Source organism: Drosophila subpulchrella, unplaced genomic scaffold, assembly GCF_014743375.2.
Source record: "Drosophila subpulchrella strain 33 F10 #4 breed RU33 unplaced genomic scaffold, RU_Dsub_v1.1 Primary Assembly Seq35, whole genome shotgun sequence".
In the NCBI taxonomy this organism is placed as follows: Eukaryota; Metazoa; Arthropoda; class Insecta; order Diptera; family Drosophilidae; genus Drosophila; species Drosophila subpulchrella.
The window spans coordinates 1318315-1340683 of NW_023665574.1; positions in this window are offsets into that span (position 1 = coordinate 1318315).

The window sequence follows — 22369 nt, forward strand, 5'->3', positions numbered from 1 at the left end:
AAAGACTTACATAGTGAACGAAGTTCAGTTCAAAGATCCTAATAAAGAGTTGCTAGTAGTTCCTTCACTCATGGAAACCGAGATTATCCAGAACAGTCACAAGCAAGGACATTTCTCATCCAAGAAAACTCAGGATTTGATTGAGAAGTCGTATTACATTCCGAAGCTAAAAGATAAAGTAGCGCGAGTCGTCGATAGCTGCGTAGAGTGTATCCTTGTGAATGCGAAGGCTGGTAGGCATGAAGGGTTCCTTACACCAATAGACAAAGGAGACAAGCCGCTCGTCACATACCATGTAGATCATGTTGGTCCGATGGAGTTAACCAAAAAACGATATAATCACATTTTCGTAATTGTAGATGCCTTTTCCAAATACGTATGGTTGTATCCTACACGAAGCACAGGGGTTGAAGAAGTGGTGACCTGTTTGCAGCGCCAGGCTGTCTGTTCAAGGAGTACTGCGATAAAGAAAAGATCCAACATTTGCTGATTGCAACAGGCGTACCAAGGGGAAATGGACAAGTAGAACGCATGCATAAAATAGTTGTTCCGATGCTCTCCAAACTAAGCCTTAAAAGCCCAGGGTGCTGGTATAAGCATGTAGGTAAGGTACAGCAGATCGTCAACAACACTGAGCCAAGGAGTACCAAAGTTTCACCATTCAAACTGCTAACAGGATTAGATATGCGTATCTCAGGAGATGTCCAGCTCAACTCATTGATACAGGATTGTTTGATTTCGGAGTTAGATAATGAACGCGACAAACTGAGGAAGGAAGCCAGGGAGAACATTCAGAGTATCCAAGCGGAAAACAAGAAAGCTTTTGATGCAAAAAGAAAGGTAGAAAAGAAGTTCCAGTTAAACGATTTGGTAGCCATTAAACGCACCCAGTATGGTACTGGCTTGAAATTGAAAGGAAAGTACTTAGGGCCGTATAAAGTAGTCAAAGTAGGAAACCATGGAAGATACGAAGTTGAAAGGGTAGGAGAAGGTGATGGGCCATATAAGACATCAACCGTCGCAGAGTACATGAAGGCATTCGGGACGAATCCTGCGTCAGGAGGGCCGATTGTGGGATGCGGTAGTGGAGAGACAAGGACCACTAGAAGTGGTCTCATCTACTGATCCAATATCTTTCCCTTTCTGTACTCGATATTTCAAGTAATACTCGATATTCCTAAGTAATACTCGATACCCAGTTGCAACGTGAGTGAAAAGTGGCAACGCTCCGCCATACTCACTCGCTGCCAGAATCTCGCCAAGTACAGTTCTATAGCACACGTATATTTTGTAAAACCGAAGTTAACCAGTCGAATGTGAATAAAGCATATCATCATACTATTTAAAGTCAGCGTTATCTTTTCTAAAAAGAGGACCCTGCATATATATAAGATATACATAGCCGTCTCTCTGCCGTCCAACTGTAGGCAGCGCAGCTACGAGACTTAGGCTTACTTAGAACCTAAGGTGAATTGTAAAATCAGAAACAACTTGACGTTGGAAGCGGCATTAATGCTGCTCCTGAATACAAATAAAGAATACAAATAAAGAATATTAAAACTACCAAAAGATGCGTTCTCACTACAATACAAATAAAGAATATTAAAACTACCAAAAGATGCGTTCTCACTACATGGCGACCATGACATTGGTCCGAAGGAATATGGACCTGGATATGGACCTCACAGGATAAGAAGACAGCAACAAACGGCAACAACGGCGACAACGGCAACAACGGCAGCAACGACAGCATACACTACAATAACAAGAACCAAAAGAAGAAACGCAGTGAGTAGAGTGTGATGTGTGCCAAAAGAAGTGGCGTGGTAAAAAGATTGGAAACCAGAAAGGCTCAACTACTGAAGCTGCTCAACAGCGGCAAAGCAATAAATTGGAACGACTCCGTTAAAATACATGCCGAAGTTGAATACTTAAAAAATTTGCTATTAGTACGTAAGAATCAGACCACAGCCACAGACACATCCACCTACCCTGTAATCCCAAATATTGCCAAAAATAAAAACACATTGCATCCTCCAGAAAAAGTTGCCATTCCAAAGCTGAAGAAGACGTGCCCGGATGACTGCGAGGGACCACTGTACTCCCCCTAATGCGAGTACACCTGTGTAGCCAGCACCGGTGCCCCACCATAGAGGTGCAGCCTGTGCAGCCAGCACCGGTACCAAGGAAGAGTAAACCGACAGCGCTACCAAGAGCGCATAATTTTTTTTTCTTTGCAAAATTTTTCTTAATTGCACTGCGATGTATATTTTTTCATTTATTTTAAAAACACAAATGTTAAAATTGAGCCACATAAAAGTTGCCTGTATGGCCTGAAAACCATACACAAAATAGGCAGGAAATTATATGTCAAATATAATAATAATTGGTAAAAAAAAAGTCAAATCAAAATTAATCATATCAAACTAGTTGTTAATGAATTACATTAACAACATTTACGAATTAATTCAAAAATCTAAAATATTTGACAGACCAAAATATATATTAAGAATACCAACCCCAAAGATGGGTTTAATAGATACAAAAACAGTGGATTCCACTGCAAATGTTATTAATAAGGTAGAGTCAAACACCATTGACTTAGAATTAATTCATACATTGTTAATAATAATTGTTGTTATAATGTGCGCAAATTGTTTCTATAAACTTTATAAATTGCATAATAAATGTCTTAAGAAAAAATATATGAGCCAGGCAAATGATGTAGACAAAATTAAAAAAAAAAAATTTTGGCACAAATTACATTAATATAAAAATAATGCTGTAATCAAATTTTAAAAATTAAAGAAAATGGAATAAAATAAAAATAAATAAATAAAAATAAATTAATTAAAAATGGCTACTCTAAAAGCAATTAGAGACACATATGATAGGGACATTCATTTTAAAGAAAGAATTCTGCCATTAGTTGCACCAACTTTAGTAAGCATTTATAAATTAAAAAATTTATATATTGAAACATTTAATTTAGATTCCTCTCCACTAATTCATTGCACAAGCACCCAAAAGGGAATTGTCCTATCCACCATTCCAGGGGTACAAGTTAGATCAGTAGTAGACGAACACCCAATACTAGGTAGAACAATCGTAATGATGGTCCTTAAGAAATAATTCATCTCCACAATATAATGGAATGGAATGAATTATATAAGCAGATAAATAACATAAAAGTTAACTTTGATAAATCATATAAGTCACTTACTCAAAACAGGCCAATTCAAAAAAATACCATCAAAAAACATGTGGAAATCCTAGTAAAATGCTTTAATGAAGCGCGAATACTAATATATGGCCAGAGGGAAAAATTAAATCAAGATCATTGGTCCCAAGTATCAAAATTTTTTTATCAGACTACGATCTATTTTAATATCAATTAAACAAAAGTTTAAGTTGGACATATCAGTACCAACTATACTTAACACTTCCCTAGCAGTTGAAACTGGTGATGAACCGGAATCAACAAAACAAACTGACATTGACCAAATAGAATCGGAAGACCTTACAGAAACAAATCCTAAAATAGTAGAGCAAGATTTAAATAATCTTACTATTCCAGCTGTTTTAATGTCAGATCTGGATAATTCTACAGATTCTGATGATAGTTCAAGCATAATAGAGAATAAAATAAGAAACAATATCACAATGGCAAAATCTAATACTGATTTTATTAATACAGCATCCAAGCTTATACCAGTTTTCGATGGTAAAGCTGAAAACTTAACAAGTTTTATTGATGCATTACAAATAATAGAATCAATAAAAGGCGAGCACGAACAATTAGCAGTTTCCATAATAAAAAAAAGCTAAAAGGTGTCGCCAGAAATTTAATCGGAAGTGAAACAACAGTAACAGAAGTCATTTCAAGATTAAAAAGCAACGTCAACGGCGAAACTGTAGAAGTGTTGTCAGCAAAACTGATGAACCTACAGCAACACAATAAAACTGCCAACCAGTACACACAAGAGGTTGAGCAGATGATAAAATCTTTAGAAGGTGCGTATATAACAGATGGCTTACCCCTAGAGTTAGCTAGAAGTTATTCCACTCAGCATGCAGTCAAAGCAATGACTAAAAATTGTACAATCGATAAGTTTAAACTTATCATGCAAGCTGGTACTTTCACTACTATGAATGATGCCATATCAAAACAAGAAAGAACGCTATAGTCGAGTGCCTCGACTATCAGATACCCGTTACTCAGCTAAAGGGACCAAAGGGAAATGGAGATAAGCAAGCAGCAAAGCAAGACTGAAATGCGCCACCTACCGGCGGTAGACAGATTTAAGCGTTATGGGCGTTAGGGTGGGTGTGGCAAATTTTTTTTGGGTCAATCGATAGGTATTGACGAGACCAATACAGTTCAGTTAAAATTTTGTATCTAGCATGAAAATTGTGGGCGCCACAGGCTTGGGCGGCTTGTGGGCGTTAGAGTGGGCGTGGCATATTCGCGTAACAAAATTGCGCTGCGTACAAAGCTACGGAATCTAAATCTGAAATCCCGATTCTCTATCTTTGATAGTTTCCGAGATATCCACGTTCATATTTACGATTTTTTGAAGTTTGGGGGCGGTTTGTGGGCGATAAAGTGAGCGTGGCAAACTTTTTTTTAAGTCAATCGATAGGTATTGATGAGAACAATACATTTCAGTTAAAATTTTTATTCTAGCATCAAAACTGTAGGAGCCACAGCTTTGGGCGTTTTGTGGGCGTAAAAGTGGGCGTGGCACTCTACTGAAACTAACTTGCGCTGTGTAAGAAGCTCAGGAATCTGTAGGCCATACCTCAATAGCCTAGCTCTCATAGTTTCCAAGATCTCAGCGTTCATCCGGACAGACGGACATGGCTAGATCGACTCGGCTAGTGATCCTGATCAAGAATATATATACTTTATGGGGTCGGAAACGCTTCCTTCTGCCTGTTACATACTTTCCGACGAATCTAGTATACCCTTTTACTCTACGAGTAACGGGTATAACAAGAAAGGAAGTTAGCTTCAGCAAGCCGAAGCTTATATACCCTTGCAGCTATAATTATTAAATTTAAAAACACAAAAAAAATTATATTCCCAATAGTAAAGATAATATGTCAAAAAACACCGAAGCTATAATTTGTTTCATATTATTTTCCTACCATTTTTCCGATCGTTCCTATGGCAGCTATATGATATAGTCGTCCGATTTTGATAAAATTAAATTCGAAATTCGGATCTAATTAAAAAATGTTATTTCCAAGCGTTGGAGGTTATATGTTGAAAAACACCGAAGCTATAATTTGTTTCATATTATTTTTCCACCAATTTTCCGATCGATCCTATGGCAGCTATATGATATAGTCGTCCGATTTCGATAAAATTTAATTCAAAATTCAAAACTAATAAAAAAATGTTATTTTCAAGCTAAGGAGGTTATATGCCAAAAAACACCAAAGATATAAGATTTTTAAATTTTTTTTTCTCGATTATTCCTTTGGGAGCTATAAGATATAGTTGTCCGATCCGGCTGGTTTCGACTTATATACTACCTGCAAAAGATATAAGACTTTTGGAAGAGTTTCAGCCCGATAGCTTTAAAACTGAGAGACTAGCTTGCGTAGAAACGGATGAACAGACGGACATGGCTAGATCGACTCGTCTAGTCATGCTGATCAATAATATATATACTTTATGGGGTCGGAAACGTCTCCTTCACTGCGTTGCAAGCTTCTGACTGAAATCAATATACCCTCTGCAAGGGTATAAAAATTTGTAAACAGTTGGACAGAATCAACCGGACAGCCAAACACTGTCCTATATTACAAAAATTACCCGCAGCGCGGCGGAAACCGCGGACGAGGAAATCACAGAGGTAATTTTTGTAGTCGTTATAATAATTACAACAACAATAGTACACAAAACAATACTGGACGAAACCAATATAGAGGAAACTATAGAGGCCGTGGCAACTCTAGTCGGGGCCACAACAATAATAACCAAAATAATATCCGAGTAACCAATAGTACATCGGGAAACTCACAAAACCCTTTAAATATTCAACAGTAGAAAATGCAAAGGTTCATACCGTCAATCTCAGTCAGAACATATTTGTATCATTCAATCATGTGGCTACAGGAAAATAACTTGTCTTTTTAGTAGACACAGGTGCAGACATTTCAGTAGTTAAAGAAAATTCTGATGTCTTTCATGGCATACAAGATAATTATATTATAGACATAAGAGGAATAAGTCAAGAGGTAACCAAATCCAAGGGGTTAACTTCTATTGAGATACAGACCACTAAGTACATAATCCAACACGATTTTCAAAATACAACTGTCAATTAGACTTCAAGTCATCTGAAGATTGGCTTATAATCAGACCTAATAACTTAAAATTTCCAATTTATGTTCCAATCACATACAGTTCTGGCACCAACTCAATACTTCTGCCAGCAAGATCCCAAGTTATTAGAAAAATTCAACTAAATTCAAAAGAAGACAGTGTATTGATTCCAAATCAAGAAATTAAGCATGGTATTTATATAGCAAGTACCATAGCAACATCTAAAAACGCTTTCATAAGACTACTCAATACCACAAATAAAGATCAAGTAGTCAGTACAAATAATTTAGCTTATGAATCACTTTCGAACTACGATGTAGTCAAAACTAATCTCGAAAATAGAGAAAAGTCTGTATTATCTCAACTTTCAAAAAACTTTCCTCCATAATTCAAATCACAGCTTTCAAGTCTATGCACCAAATACAATGATATATTCGGATTGGAAACCGAACCAATAAGCACAAATAATTTTTATAAACAAAAACTGAGATTAAAGGATGATGAACCAGTGTATATAAAAAACAAGGAAGAACGCTATAGTCGAGTACCTCGACTATCAGATACTCGTTACTCAGCTAAAGGGACCAAAGGAAAATGGAGATATGCAAGCAGCAAATGCGCCACCTACCGGCGGTAGACAGATTTATGCGTTGTGGGCGTTAGAGTGGGCGTGGCAAAGTTTTTTTAGATCAATCGATAGGTATTGACGAGGCCAATACATTTCAGTTAAAATTTTGTATCTAGCACGAAAATTGTGGGCGGCACAGGCCTGGGCGGTTGTTGGGCGTCAGAGTGGGCGTGGCATATTCGCGTAGCAAACTTGCGCTGCGCTCAAGTCTACGGAATCTAAATCTGAAATCCCGTTTCTCTATCTTTGATAGTTTCTGAGATATCCGCGTTCATACCTACGATTTTTTGAAGTTTGTGGGCGGTTTGTGGGCGTTAAAGTGGGCGTGGCAAACTTTTTTTTAGGTCAATCGGTAGGTATTGATGAGAACAATACATTTCAGTTAAAATTTTTATTCTAGCATCAAAACTGTAGGAGCCACAGTTTTGGGCGGTTTGTGGGCGTTAGAGTGGAAGTTGCACTCTTTTGAAACTTGAGCTGCGCAGGAATCTCAGGAATCTGCATGCATAATCCCAGTATTGTAGCTCTTATAGTTTCCGAGATCTCAGCGTTCATACGGACAGACGGACAGACGGACATGGCTAGATCGACTCGGCTAGTGATCCTGATCAAGAATATATATACTTAATGGAGTCGGAAACGCTTCCTTCTGCCTGTTACATACTTTCCGACGAATCTAGTATACCCTTTTACTCTACGAGTAACGGGTATAATTACAGAAGCCCACACAGTCAGGTGAACGAAATACAGAAACAAGTCGGAAAATTGATCACCGACGGGATTGTTGAACCATCTGTATCTGAATATAGGTTCAGAACAAAAGAAATGGCGATTAGTGATTGACTATCGTCAAATTAATAAAAAACAAGGAAGAACGCTATAGTCGAGTGCCTCGACTATCAGATACCCGTTACTCAGCTAAAGGGACCAAAGGGAAATGGAGATAAGCAAGCAGCAAAGCGAGATTGAAATACGCCACCTACCGGCGGTAGACAGATTTAAGCGTTATGGGCGTTAGGGTGGGCGTGGCAAATTTTTTTTTGGGTCAATCGATAGGTATTGACGAGACCAATACAATTCTGTTATAATTTTGTATCTAGCATGAAAATTGTGGGCGCCACAGGCTTGGGCGGTTTGTTGGCGTTAGAGTGGGCGTGGCATATTTGCGTGACAAACTTGCGCTGCGCATAAGGCTAAGGAATCTAAATCAGAGATCCCAATTTTCTATCTTTGATAGTTTCCGAGATATCCACGTTCATATTAACGATTTTTTGAAGTTTGTGGGCGGTTTGTGAGCGTAAAAGTGGGCGTGGCAAACTTTTTTTTAAGTCAATCGATAGGTATTGATGAGAACAATACATTTCAGTTAAAATTTTTATTCTAGCATCAAAACTGTAGGATCCACAGTCTTGGGCGGTTTGTGGGCGTAAGAGTGGGCGTGGCACTCTACTGAAACAAACTTGAGCTGCGTAAGAAGCTCAGGAATCTGCACGCCAAATCTCAGTAGCCTAGCTCTCATAGTTTCCAAGATCTCAGCGTTCATCCGGACAGACAGACGGACAGACGGACAGACGGACAGACGGACAGACGGACATGGCTAGATCGATTCGGCTAGTGATCCTGATCAAGAATATATATACTTTATGGGGTCGGAAACGCTTCCTTCTGCCTGTTACATACTTTCCGACGAATCTAGTATACCCTTTTACTCTACGAGTAACGGGTATAATTACTGTCCATAAATTCCCACTCCCAAGAATTGATGATATTTTGGATCAACTGGGACGATCAAAATATTTTTCATGCCTTGACTTAATGTCAGAATTTCATCAAATTGAACTCGAAAAAAGTTCAAGGGATATTATAGACGTTTCATAAAAAATTTCGCCGAATATTATGTAAAAAGAATGTTCCTTTTGAATGGACAGATGAATGCCAAAACGCATTCCAATATTTAAAAACAAAACTCATGGAACCTACTTTGCTACAATATCCCGATTTCAGCAAAGAATTTTGTATAATTACTGATGCAAGTAAACAAGCGTGTGGAGCGGTTTTAACTCAAAACCATAACGGACTCCAACTTCCCATTGCATATGCATCAAGAGCTTTCACTAAGAGAGAAAGTAATAAGTGTACAACAGAGCAGGAATTAGCTGCAATTCACTGGGGAATATTACATTTTCGACCATATATTTATGGAAATCACTTTACAATCAAAACAGATCACAGACCATTAATATATCTATTTTCAATGATAAATCCGAGTTCCAAACTGACACGTATGAGGCTAGAGTTAGAAGAGTATGATTTCACAGTTGAATACCGAAAGGGAAAAGACAATTATGTAGCTGATGCGTTTGTGAGGAGTACCAGATACGCGAATTCGCGTAGTAACGGCGCGGCGAAGAGAGTTTGGAGACTTGGATGGAGAACAAGAGAGTTTGGAGACTTGGATGGAGAACAGGAGAGTTTGGAGACTAGGATGGAGATCGAGAGAGTTTGGAGACTAAGGACGGAGAGCGAGAGAGTTTGGAGACCAAGGATGGAGATCGAGAGAGAATGGAGACTTCACGGGCAAGGCCAGAGTGCCGTGTGCGAAAGCGGATAACGGAACTCCACCGGACTTTGGACTCACCCGTGAACTTTGGACCGGGAGAAGAAGTGCCACATCTCGGCAGTGGAGCGGCACACAGGCGTGCCACAAGCATCACGGGAATCAGCGGGACGGCAGCTGTGGGCAGAGCATCGGTTGGGAGCGGTACGTGAAGGACAAGTGGGTCAACCAGGAGGCACGGACTTTGGACCCGGAGTGGAGAGATCCAGCGGGCCGTGCGCAAAAGGGAAATAACGGTTCCCGGAGGCCCTATATAAGGCCGCAGAGCGCTGGCAGCTGGATCAGTCGATCACGAGGAATCAAACCTTCAAGATCAGTTAAAGTACCAAGTGAACAGTCAGTCAAGCAAGTAATCTACGAGGGAGCTACAACCAAGCGAGTCGTCGGAAGCAGCGCCGTGGGAAGCACACAAGGAGCAAGATCGCCACGTCGAGACGTTCGGGATTGGGACATCAGGAATCTCCGAAATGAGACACAAGTGGCTGAGTTCCGGAAGGCATCACACGGCTAAGTCAAGGCGTTCGTTTTCCAACTTTGTCACGACCACACCCTGGCGAGTCGCCCGGCGGGTCTGTTAGAGACAAGCGGAAAAGTCCTAAGACGAAGAACCGTCAGTTTGGGGAGGAAAGTTGTCTGAGACCCAGCGTACCTTGCCCGACCAAGCAGGACCTGGCATGACGGACGAGCGGTAGATCGATTGGCGGTCTCAAGAGGCGGTCGCCTGGAGAGCCCTGCGATTACCGGCAAAGTTCCTGAACAGCAACCGCCCAACTCCCCGAGTGCCAGAACGACAAGCTACTGGTCAGGAGACAACGCAGAGGACATCGGCAGCGACGCCAGCAGTGTGAGGAGTTGAATAACTCCCCACAAATAGAAGCAGTAGCAGAGGGCCGGCCGCTTACCAGATACGCGGCGAATTCGCGTAGTAACGGCGCGGCGAAGAGAGTTTGGAGACTTGGATGGAGAGCGAGAGAGTTTGGAGACCAAGGATGGAGATCGATAGAGTTTGGAGACCAATGAAGGAGAGCGAGAGAGATTGAAGACCAAGGAGCGGAGAATGAGAGAATGGAGACTTGGCGGGCGGAGCAAGAGTGCCGTGTGCAAAAGCGGATAACGGAACTGCACCGGACTTTGGACTCTCCCGTGAACTTTGGACCGGGAGAAGAAGTGCCACAAACATCATGGGAATCAGCGGGACGGCAGCTGTGGGATGAGCATCGGTTGGAAGCGGTACGTGAAGGACAAGTGGGTCAACCAGGAGGCACGAACTTTGGACCCGGAGTGGAGAGATCCAGCGTGCCGCGCGCAGAAGGGAAATAACGGTTCCCGGAGGCCCTATATAAGGCCGCAGAGCGCTGGCAGCTGGATCAGTCGATCACGAGGAGTCAAACCTTCAAGATCAGTCAAAGTACCAAGTGAACAATCAGTCAAGCAAGTAATCTACGAAGGAGCTACAACCAAGCGAGTCGTCGGAAGCAGCGCCGTGGGAAGCACACAAGGAGCAAGATCGCCACGTCGAGACGTTCGGGATTGAGACATCAGGAATCTCCGAATTGAGACACAAGTGGCTAGTTCCGGAAGGCATCACACGGCTAAGTCAAGGCGTTCGTTTTCCAACTTTGTCGCGACCACACCCTGGCGAGTCGCCCGGCGGGTCCGTCAGAGACAAGCGGAAGAGTCCTACGACGAGGAAGCGTCAGTTCGGGGAGGAAAGTTGTCGGAGACCCAGCGTACCTTGCCCGACCAAGCAGGACCTGAAGTGACGGACGAGCGGTAGATCGATTTGCGGTTTCAAGAGGCGAACGCCTGGAGAGCCCTGCGATTACCGGCGAAGTTCCTGAACAGCAACCGCCCAACTCCCCGAGTGCCAGAACGACAAGCTACTGGTCAGGAGACAACGCAGAAGACATCGGCAGCGACGCCAGCAGACATTTCCGGCAGCCACGTTACCATCGCCGCGTGGAGCTCATTGGTTAGAGCAGGCGCGTCACGGACGATAAGCATTAGGGTGAAGCCGGGTGGAACGTTCGTCTGCGCTAGGCGTAAAGCGAAGTGAACTGCTAGGCAGCCTCCTGGCGACAGCCTGGACTGTCAGCGCGATCTGAGCAAGAACCTAACGGGACCGTCCGGGACAGAGCAAGGGACAGGTATTGCCTCGAAAGGCGTCGGCCTGGAGAGCAAGGCTTGTTCACCCTAGTCTGAGAACGGTGACGCTTCCCTAAGCCCACAAGGCCGAGCTCTCTGCGAGTCTAAGGCGCAACAAGCGACCCCGAGGCAGCGCGTCGGCGAGTGAGCAGAGGCGGCCACTACGAGCGTCCCGAGACCCAGGAGCCAAGCGGAAGCCGAGTCAACGCGTCGACAAGCCAGAAGGTGGAGCACCAGCAGCCGGCGGAACCAGAGCAAGGAGATACAGAAGCCAGCCCAACCACACACCCGCTGTACCAATACCACGAGAATAAATCCCACTGTTACCATTTGAGCCCTTTGTTTTCTCACTGATCTACGGGGCAGTCACGTCATATAAATTTGGTGGGACGAACACACAATCTTCTGAGCTAGCCGCACGAATCTCGTAGCGAGCAGACACACAAAATCAGTTCGTTACATCTGGCGCCCAACGTGATTGTCCCAACAGTGAGAACAGCACAGTAAAAATGGGAAAGAAGTGGATTTACCGCCTCAAGAAGGAAGACTTCGCCCATGTCGCACAGAGGCTCAATGTCGCCCTGGAGGGCAGGCTAGACGACATGAGGAAGGCACTATCGGAATACTACTCCGAAACAGAGAATGATCCACAACTCGTCGACATCTGGGCCGAACTGGAGGCAACATACTACGACAGAGCCGGCCCAAGCATTACGCTAACGAACGCTGAAGGGGACAACCTGGTGGCAAGCCTGAGCATTGACAACATGCAAAAAGAGGCCCACAGGAGAGAATCAAGCCAAGAAAAGAAAGCAGCAGCGCTGACCCCGAGACCAAGCCAGTCGGACTATGCAAAGGTCGCTAAACAGGTCCGTGAATGGTCGTTCAGGTTCGACGGGGCGGAAAAACCATTCGAGTTCCTGGAGCAAGTAGAATGGTCCGCCAACACGTACGGTTTGGAGCTCGATATGATCCCTCGAGCGATGCCAGAGTTGCTAAAAGGAAGGGCTTTGAAATGGTTCATCGCCAACAATAAGCAGTGAAGAACTTGGGCAGAATTCATTGAAAGTTTCCACACATATTTCCTGCCAAGAGATTTCTTCACCAGGCTGGCGGACCAGGTCCGGCAAAGGAAGCAAGGCTTCAGCGAGTCGTTCAAGGACTACATGATCGACATGCAGACGATGGTGAGGCCACTTAATTACTCCGCTAAAGAGACCCTAAGGATCATCAAGGAAAACTGCACCCCTAGTCTAAGGATCTTCCTAAGGGCATACAAAGTGTCGGACCTGGACACGCTGATGATATTAGCAGACGAGTACGAAGAACTTGAAAAGGAACGGGAAGTTTTCGCACAGGAGAACAAGTTCTCAAGAACCAAGTCGGCGTCACCAACACAGGTGACATGCAGAAGATGCGAGGAGACAGATAACCAGGACATACGAGGAAACGACCAATGGTCACCACCACACCAAGCCAGACGACAGCAGGCAACAGACGCACCACGCGGAGGTCATTGGACACCACCCCCACAGCAACAGAGACAGCCAAACAATACCTTGTGGAGGCCGCCAAGCAACACACAGAGGCCACAAGATGCCACCCATATCACAGACCCGCAGGAGGCCTGTCGGAAATGCGGTGGGAACGGACACTGGGCTAGAGGATGTCGTAACCAGCGGCTGCTGTTTTGCTGGATATGCGGCAAGGTTGGTGTTAGGAGCGTCGATTGCTGCCAACGATCGGGAAATGGCCAGCGATCTCAACCGCAGAGAGGCGAGCGGGGATCGCACAATGCCACCTCTCCAAACTAACGGGCAAGCTAATCGAGGAGGAGCAGTAGTTGTTCGCAGCTGTGATGATTGGTGGGAAAAGCTACAAAGCCACAATCGACACCGGAGCAACAGCAAGCTTCGTTAGCGAAGAATTGGCGGACAATATTGCTGCTCTAGGAAAGATTACCAGGACGAGACAGCAAGTTAGGTTGGCAGATGGAAGGTGCGGCGGAATTAATGCGCAGCTCGAGGTGGAGGTCAAATTCGGCAACAAACAAGTGACCATGAGCCTGTTGATTTTACCCGGGGTAGTGGATCCATTAGTGTTGGGATCGAACTTCCTGAAACAAGTCGGAACCGAGATAAAATGTGCTGGACACGAAATAATAATACCAGCCAGGAACCGACACAATGGATGGCTCGAGGAGAAGCTATCAGTAGCAGTCGTTCAACAAGTAAACGGGTTGGACGATACTACAGCGTTCCTTGAAACAGAGCTGGCAGACTTCAGCACAATGACGGGAACATCGAATATGGCAGAACACCAGATCAAAATGAAGGACGACAAGCCAATCAAGCAGAGATACTACCCAAAGAACCCAAAAATTGAAGGGAAATCAACGCAAAGGTGGACGAGCTTCTTCAAATGGGGTTTATAGAGCATTCAAAGAGCCCATACAGCTCCCCCATCGTGATGGTGAAAAAGAAGACAGGCAAGTGGAGACTGTGTGTCACCTTCAGGCAGATCAACGCGAAGTCAGTAAAGGATGCCTACCCAATGCCCCGCATAAACTACATCCTAGATCAACTAAGAGAAGCGCGGTACATCAGCAGTTTGGACCTGAAGGATGGATACTGGCAGATCCCACTGGAAGAAAGTAGCAGGCAATATACAGCGTTTACGGTACCAGGCAAAGGTCTGTTTCAGTGGAGGGTAATGCCGTTCGGACTTCACTCGGCGTCGGCAACGTTTCAGCGAGTCTTGGACCAAGTAACTGGCCCCGAGATGTCACCTCACGCATTCGCTTACCAGGATGACATAATAGTGATCGGTCGCACGCTGGAAGAACACAAAAGAAACCTGAGGGAAGTGTTCCGGCGTCTAAAGGAGGCAAACCTGAGGCTGAATCCAGAAAAATGCCAATTCTTCAAAAAGGAGCTGCTGTACCTGGGACATCGAGTGACTAGCGAGGGAATAGGAACAGATCCAGAAAAAGTAGCCGCCATCGCCGAACTAGAACCGCCATCGACTGTCAAAGAGCTCCGGCAATACCTAGGAGTAGCGTCGTGGTACTGCCGATTTGTACCAGATTTTTCCAGAATCGTCAAACCCCTGAACGACCTGCTGCGCAAAGGCAGTAAGTGGGAGTGGACACCAGAGCACCAGATGGCGTTTGAGGAGGTTAAGGCAAGACTCGTAGCAGATCCAGTGCTAGCATGCCCGGACTTTAGTAGAACTTTCATCCTACAAACAGACGCCAGCGACTACGGCATCGGAGCGATATTGACCCAGGACACCGAAAAGGGCGAAAGAGTAATCTCCTACTCGAGCCGAACACTGAACGGCGCGGAAAAGAACTATTCGACAACGGAGAAGGAGTGTTTGGCGATCGTCTGGGCGATCCGGAAGCTCAGGCCATATCTGGAAGGTTACCACTTTAAGGTAGTAACCGACCACATGGCCCTGAAGTGGCTCAACAGCATCGAAAGCCCTTCAGGGAGGATCGCCAGATGGGCCCTGGAGTTACAACAGTAGGACTTTGAGATAGCGTACAGAAAGGGTCAGCTAAACGTGGTGGCCGACGCATTATCAAGACAACCACTACCAGAGACGCTACGAGGAGTAAAAGAGGCAACAATAACTTCAGGAGGGTGCAGCTGGATCAAGGACATGGGCGAAAAGATAAGGACCCAACCGCAGAAGTACCCGGACTATGTTATGGATGGTGAGACACTGTACAGAAACATACCTCACCGAGCAGGCAGCGAAGACGTCGCGTCATGGAAGATGTGCGTCCCAAAGTCGCTACGAGAAACAGTGTTGAGGGAAAACCACGACGCACCGTCTGCGGGACACGTAGGAAGCCGAAGGACAATTGCACGGTTGGCAGCCCGATACTACTGGCCAGGTATGCATAGAGACGCCCGAGCCCACGTACGAAAATGCGAGATTTGCATGCGGTTTAAGCCCAATCAGATGCAGGCTGCCGGGAAGATGTTGACCCAAGTGCCGGAGGAACCATGGGCCACGGTATGTGCAGACTTCGTTGGACCCCTACCAAGATCTAAGCACGGGAACCAAATGCTGCTGGTCATGATAGACAGGTTTTCGAAATGGACGGAACTGGTGCCCCTACGCAGTGCGACAGCAGAGTCGCTCAAGAAGGCGTTTAAGGAGCGCATAATAGCAAGGTACGGGGTCCCGAAGGTGGTCATAACGGACAATGGAGTACAGTTTGCAAGCCGCATATTAAAAAATTTCCTGGCTGAGATGGGTATCAGACAACAGTTCACCGCACCGTACACACCACAAGAAAATCCGACCGAACGAGCGAACAGAACGGTCAAGACCATGATTGCGCAATTCGCAGGGCTGGACCAGAGAAACTGGAACGAGAAGTGGCCGGAGATCATGCTAGCAGTGAACACGAGCACATCGGAATCCACCGGCCATACACCGGCGTTTCTTACCCAGGGCAGGGAACCACGTCTACCCAGCAGCCTATATGATAAGGAAACCCTAGGCACTGGACGAGCTACGGAGACCCCTGAGGAAAATGCCTCAAAGAAAGAAAATGCAGCAAAGTGAACTGAGCAAGAACCTAGCGGGACCGTCCGGGACAGAGCAAGGGACAGGTATTGCCTCGAAAGGCGTCGGCCTGGAGAGCAAGGCTTGTTCACCCTAGTCTGAGAACGGTGACGCTTCCCTAAGCCCACAAGGCCGAACTCTCTGCGAGTCTAAGGCGCAACAAGCGACCCCGAGGCAGCGCGTCCGCGAGCGAGCAGAGGCGGCCACTACGAGCGTCCCGAGACCCAGGAGCCAAGCGGAAGCCGAGTCAACGCGTCGACAAGCCAGAAGGAGGAGCCCCAGCAGCCGGCGGAACCAGAGCAAGGAGATACAGAAGCCAGCCCAGCCACACACCCGCTGTACCAATACTACGAAAATAAATCCCACTGTTACCATTTGAACCCCTTTGTTTTCTCACTGATCTACCTGGCAGTCACGTCATATAAATTTGGTGGGTCGAACACACAATCTTCTAAGCTAGCCGCACGAATCTCGTAGCGAGCAGACACACAAAATCAGTTCGTTACACTTTATCAAGAATAACCATTAAAGATGTACAAAACATTACTGGAAATATAAAGAAAGTCACTACTAGATATCAAAATAGACAGAAATTCCGCGCGGAAAACAAACAAATAGAATTGCCTATCTATAGAGAAAGCTTCTAAGCCCAACGTATATGAAGTCATAAACAATGACGAAGTACGTAAAGTAGTGACCTTGCATGTTAAAGAAATGCTATGTTTATTTATACATGGTAGGAAAATTACTGCAAGACATGATGTTAGCGATTTATATACCCATGGAATCCTAGACTTAGGTCAATTTTTCCAAAGGCTTGAAATGCAAGCCGGTATAAACAAAATCAGCCAACTCAAATTGGCACCGTGGGAAAATATCTTTGAACATGTATCAATAGATAATTTTAAACAAATGGGTAACAAGATATTGAATACCTTAAGAGTAGCGCTACTCAACCCGGTGACCCTTATAGAAAAACAAAACGAAAAAGAAGCAATACTGTCTAAATTACATGATGATCCAATACAAGGAGGTCATACTGGCATTACAAAAACATTGGCCAAGTTCAAAAGACATTATTTTTGGAAAGGTATGACTCGAGATATTACTGAATACATACGAAAATGTCAGAAATGCCGTAAAGCTAAAATTACTAAGCACAATAAGACTCCATTGATAATAACTGATACGCCTATAAATGCTTTCGACAGAGTGATAGTGGACACTATTCGTCCATTACCAAAATCAGAAAATGGCAATGAGTATGCAGTCACTCTGATATGTGACCTGACTAAATATTTAGTTGCCATACCAGTTCCAACTAAAAACGCGAACACTGTCGCTAAAGCAATTTTTGAATCATTTATTCTGAAGTACGCTCCAATGAAGACGTTCATTACGAACATGGGTACAGAATATAAGAATTCCATTATAAATGACTTGTGCAAATACTTAAAAATTGAAAATATAACATCTACGGCACACCACCACCAGATAGTAGGAACAATAGAACGAAGTCATAGAACTTTCAATGAATACATACGCTCTTATATATCGGTTGATAAAACTGATTGGGACGTATGGCTTCAATATTTATTTTTTTGTTTCAACACGACCCCTTCAATGGCACATAAATATTGCCCATACGAGCTAGTATTTGGTAAAACAAATAATTTACCAAAACAATTTAATAGTATAGAAAATATAGAACCTATATATAATATAGATGACTATTCTAAGGAAAGATAATAGATTAGAAGTAGCATACAAAAGAGCTAGAATAATGATAGAAAAAAATAAGGAAAATAATAAGATACTATATGATCAGAAAATAAACAACATAGATATATCAGTATCAAGTCCTTTTAAGAAATGAAACAGGTTAGATTATCAATATACCGGTCCGTATAACGTAACGGAAAAAGGAGAAAGAAATAACATTATAATAACGAATAATAAGAACAAAAAACAAACAGTTCATAAGGATAGATTAAAAACGTTTATTTCATAATTGCATTTAGCATGGCCATGCTTTAGAAATACTTCTTCTTTTTATACGAATATTATTCCCAATTCCATTCTCTTTGTATCTAAAAAAAAAAAAAAAAGTAACAAAAAAAAAATGTTAAAAAAAAAATAATAATTATTCCTTTAAGTAAAATTTACTAACAAAATAACTTCATAATATTACGTTATTTTTCAAAAGGAGGGAGATGTAGTATGCACATATATTGAATAACTACTGTACCTAGAGTACTCGACGGCGCGCTCGCAGAAAGTGCAAGTGTCAGCATTCTGTTGCACACGCCGGCCGCTCAGCCAAGCTCAAGTACATACATTTACCTTCGCGCTCCACCTAAAGGGAGCATAATTAAATACACTAATATATATAAGATATACATAGCCGTATCTCTGCCGTCCAACTGTAGGCAGCGCAGCTACGAGACTTAGGCTTACTTAGAACCTAAGGAGAATTGTAAAATCAGAAACAACTTGACGTTGGAAGCGGCATTAATGCTGCTCCTGAATACAAATAAAGAATACAAATAAAGAATATTAAAACTACCAAAAGATGCGTTCTCACTACAATACAAATAAAGAATATTAAAGCTACCAAAAGATGCGTTCTCACTACACAACGTTTTTCAGCAGTCCTATAGTTGAACTTCACCAGCAACTGTCTCCCAACACCCGTCTCCTTCTACATCTTTCTGCGGTGCGCAGTTTTTTAAAAACTATAGTGGCCATGTTGCATACAGCAGACCAATTTCTTCTGATTTGGGTGTCCACCAGGTTACAAGCGGCTGGCGCGCTCGCCACCATCATGCTCAAATCTCTTCGTTCATTTTTTAATTTTGGACTGACAAAAAACATGTGATCTGCGTCTTCATTAGCCGACCCGCAAAGTGAAAAGTACGGATAAATTTCATGCTTAACCCTAAATAGATGGAGTTTGAAGCATCCATGTCTGGTCAACAGTTGTGTTAAGTAGTAGTCCACATGTCTATTATTCTTTCCCAGTCATCTCTGCAGTTCTGGGATAAGCTTATACGTCTATCGTCCTCTGCTACTACTTACCCACCTCTCTTGCCACTTAGCAATGCTTTGTACTCTACACCTCTTCCGGAGAGCACCTGCAGTTGCGACCGCTTTGCTACCTGCGCGGAAATCTGCTGATTCCGCTGCTAGCAGTTCGATTGGCGATTGTACGGTTTCGCATTCCTGCATGAAACTTACATGCTTAGTGACGAGACCCAAATGGAAGCAGCGTACATCGGCGTCGATGTGACAACGCTAACCAGTAATCTACGCCCTGGTTGTCCCGAAACCCGAGTATTGTAATACTCGAAATTGCAGCCGCGGTCCTATTTGTACACATGTGAGAACTTTCGAAAATACTTATTGTGCAACACTGCAACTGGAACCCAACACGAACTTTTTGACGCCAATTCGCAGAATAAGTTCGAGCACAAGGTGAATTTTTATTGAAAATTATTGAAAACAAGAAAGGAAGTTAACTTCGGCAAGCCGCAGTTTGTATACCCTTGCAGTTATAATTATTAAATTTAAAAATACAAAAAAAAGATATTCCCAATAGTATAAGATAATATGTCAAAAAACATCGAAGCTATTATTTGTTTCATATTATTTTCCCACCAATTTTCCGATCGTTCCTATGGCAGCCATATGATATAGTCGTTCGATTTTGATAAAATTAAATTCGAAATTCAGAACTAATTTAAAAATGTTATTTCCAAGCGTAGGAGGTTATATGATAAAAACTCCAAAGCTATAATTTGTTTCATGTTATTTTGCCACCAATTTTCCAATCGTTCCTATGGCAGCTATATGATATAGTCGTCCGATTTTGATAAAATTAAATTCGAAATTCAGAATTATTTAAAAAATGTTATTTCCAAGCGTAGGGGTTATATGTTAAAAAACACCGAAGCTATAATTTGTTTATAATTATATTCCCACCAATTTTACGATCGTTCCTATGGCAGCTATATGATATAGTCATCCGATTTTAATAAAATTTAATTTGAGATTCAAAACTGGTTAAAAAATGTTATTTCCAAGCTAAGGAGGTTATATGCTAAAAAAAACCAAAGATATAAGCTTTTAAAATTTTTTTTCCGATTATTCCTATGGGAGCTATAAGATATAGTTGTCCGGTCCGGCTGGTTCCGACTTAAATACTACCTGCAAAAAACATAAAACTTTTGGGAAAGTTTCAGCCCGATAGCCTTTAAACTGAGAGACTAGTTTGCATAGAAACGGACGGACAGACGGACAGAAAGACAGACTGACATGGCTAGATCGACTCGCCTAGTCATGCTGATCAAGAATATATATACTTTATGGGGTCGGAAACGTCTCCTTCACTGCGTTGCAAATTTCTGACTGAAATCAATATACCCTCTGCAAGGGTATAAAAAAGCAATTAAAAGTGTAGGTGATTTTAATTTTGCGATCAAGTCAGAACACAATTTAAAGTAATTTTGATTTTTGATGTGTGTGTATTTTACATGTTGTGTGTGTCTCAAGCATTTGGGAAAAAAACCATATCCCATGGCAATAAAATTTAAGATTTAATGGACAAAGATGTAATTTTTAACCAGTGCACGATAAGTGCTCTGGGACTGGGCAGTGCCGAGTCTGCATATTAGACATGCGAGACGGCTTTGTCACCATGTGAACATAAGACCTCTCCTCTGCCGCGGCGACTCTTCGCCAGCCGCTACTAATATGTACATACGTTTATACATTAGCGTTGAATGCTGCCTTGCCGGCGTCTCTGGCGGCGCAGCTACACACTCACTAGCTGAACGAAGAATTGTAATAGAGTTATGAAGAATTCAATATAGAAAACTGAAACCTAAAGGTTGGCCTTGTTATCATTTATATTGGAGGAAGTGGAGGACTTAAAAGAGAACGATTACATGACCGTGACTTGGTGGATCGGAATGCATCCACGGACATAGGACCAGGAAACTTCTGCCGTCTGGAGCTCCGGTCTTGTTGGTGGGGGCACATACAGCTCAACTCGCAACCACAACCGCTTTGCATCAATCGTCTCGGACGATGCTACTCAAGACCGCACTCTGGACTCGAGTTAAAACTGCAACTGGAATAACTGCAACTAGAATTTGATATATGATGATGATGAAAATATAAATCTGAGTAAGTTATGGCAAAACGTGGGGACGTAAAAAACAAAATAAACAAAAGAATAGCGCAATTAAAGTGTCTATTGCTTAAAGAAGAAGAACTTGATTTTCTTAACTCAAGTCTTGTAAAGAAAAAGCCAATAACTCCAGCTCACTCAGTGATTAAGACAATTAATAGTGAGAAAAATGTAACACCTCCACTTCCAAATCAGATTCCAAGAAGAACTAAAGTGTGCCCGAAAGATTGCCCGCGAGGGTACTCTTCGCAAAACCCTGTGCAATGACCGGCACCAGTACCGGCTGAGCCCGTAGGCCCAGGACATCTGCAGCTGAGACAACAAGTGTGAGGGGCAGGCCGCCTCTTACGCCAGCGAAAGAGCATCAGCGAACCAACCGGCGACGACCAGCTGATGCAGCCAAGGACTATTTTTTACGAGGACATTTCTACAAAAATATATTCATAATTTAAAAAAAAAACCTATATATACATATATAAGACAAAAATATTGTAAAATTGTGCGGAACCCTTTCTGCCCGATAGCAGTATAGCCCGTAAAGCTATATGAAACAAGGAAGAACGCTATAGTCGAGTACCTCGACTACCAGATACCCGTTACTCAGCTAAAGGGACCAAAAGAAAGTGGAGATATGCAAGCAGCAAATGCGCCACCTACCGGCGGTAGACAGATTTAAGCGTTGTGGGCGTTAGAGTGGGCGTGGAAAAGTTTTTTTAAAATCAATCGATAGGTATTGACGAGACCAATACATTTCAGTTAAAATTTTTTATCTAGCACGAAAATTGTGGGCGCCACAGGCTTGGAAGGTTTGTGGGCGTAAGAGTGGGCGTGGCAAACTTTTTTTTAGGTCAATCGGTAGGTATTGAT